Genomic DNA, 1,774 nt, shown 5'->3' with positions numbered 1-1,774 from the left:
TAAATGTTTAATGAATTCCGTAGCGGGCGTTTAAAGCGTAATGAAAAAGTAACTGCTCTTGTATGAGCACACGAAAATAGGAATATAATCCGCGGCAACCGGGGGGTCGGTGCGCCCGCGTCGATGTGTGCGGCCCGTGCATGCGGAATGGGAAGCAACTACTACGCCTCGCTTTTAATCCAGGCCAAACACACTTCACAGTATTCCCGTGATGAAAATTGCTGCGGCTGCAATTTCAATCTTACGAATTCCTGTTTCGCCCGAAATATTAAATTCGCCTCGCGGGGTCTCGTCAAACGCGTCACGGGGCCGTACTTGAGCACAAAAAAAATAGAAGAAAACGCGTTTAAATTGCTGTTCCCGGATCGGATTTTGCACTTCCCGTCGAAATCCTGCAACTATTAGGTGCTTGCCAGGCTTCCGCTTTTGAACCAAATTTATTGATTTTACCGCACACATTTCTGTCGCTGTTGAACCATCGATTTCCTATGGATTTACACTACAACGCACAGTGGTCCTAGTCGATGAATTAGGAGGAAAAAAGTTCAAAATTTCACACGTATCGGTGAATTTTTTATGTACTATACATCCCACAGAGAGGCAAAGTGACCTCTGGCATTAGTCTCATTAACAATGAAACGAATGACGAACACAAATATCGCGTCGCAACGCATAATTGTTTTAGGTTACTCGATCGCTTGTCGCGAAATAGTGTATGTGAAAACGTGTGTTCTGATTACCTGGCGTTATAAATACTTTTATATTCACGATAATATGAATTCCACAGTTGAAGGTAAATATAAAACTACAAATTTATTTCAATTTAGCGACTCGTATTCTTATCTCTACTGCGGGACATCTTGATACACATGGTCCTCGTTTCTTTTGTAAGGTATTCCGCGTTTTGTGGAATGCAGAACCCAAGTTACTAAATGTTACTAATTCAAACTATGTTTAAGCAAGAGTAACACTCCTGTACTCGATACAAATTCAATAGCTTTTCGCCTTTAGTTGCCATTTTGTGAGAAATAATTTTTTTGTAGACAGAGTGCGTGCTATAACTCGGCGAAACATGGTTATTCACCTGAAGGAATTAGGCCTTATGCAATCGACTATGACCAAGAATCGTCATATGCTCGTAAATTATTTAGAGAATGAGCTAGAAAGTGCAGGAGGTCAAAATTTGTCAAGTGGAACGGGTGCCCGCGGGCACGGCTCCGGGCAAGGGCGCCCTCCGATGCCCGCGGGCACAGCCACGGTCAAGCAGAATACTGAATTATCATCAGAGGAATGCTAAATTGAAAAATAATCTGTCCCAGTAAGTTATACATTTTTTAATCATAAATTGCATCACCATATCTCGAAAACTATTAATCGCATCGTCTTCGTTATGGTCTCATTCAATTTAGAATGAAAAAATATGTAAATAATGGTATTGTGCTCAACAGAAAAAATGATTTTAGTACCTTTTCCTCGTAATTCGTCGATTGGGACCACTGTGCAACGTCTTCCTTCGTTTTCTGCAACCCCTCATTTTTCGGGCACAGGGTGAGTTCCAAATTATGAAATAATTAAATAAAAATGATAACTAACGGAACTAAGACCCAACAGCTTCGAGGGACGAATTGCTGGCCCAGGATTCAATTAGCTCCTCCTTAAACAGCCAATATTGGGTCAATAACTCTAGAATCAGGCTTCGAAGGTTTCATTCAGCCTCCTTGCAATATTTTCCGTTAGCCGCGAACAAAAGCGTCGTGACGTTGCCATGAGCGCG

General features: G+C 41.7%; 1 long non-coding RNA gene across 1 annotated transcript; it reads left to right on the top strand.

The window, feature by feature from the left end:
- Nucleotides 1-562: 562 nt before the first annotated feature.
- On the top strand, nt 563-1,496 carry LOC143362458 (uncharacterized). The gene is made up of 3 exons (XR_013083638.1): nt 563-887; nt 918-1,199; nt 1,254-1,496. It is a non-coding gene; the product is annotated as an uncharacterized LOC143362458 (long non-coding RNA).
- Nucleotides 1,497-1,774: the final 278 nt, after the last annotated feature.

The sequence above is a fragment of the Halictus rubicundus genome, chromosome 17, assembly GCF_050948215.1.
Source record: "Halictus rubicundus isolate RS-2024b chromosome 17, iyHalRubi1_principal, whole genome shotgun sequence".
Classification (NCBI taxonomy): domain Eukaryota; kingdom Metazoa; phylum Arthropoda; class Insecta; order Hymenoptera; family Halictidae; genus Halictus; species Halictus rubicundus.
This window is presented reverse-complemented; position numbering and strand designations above follow the sequence as displayed.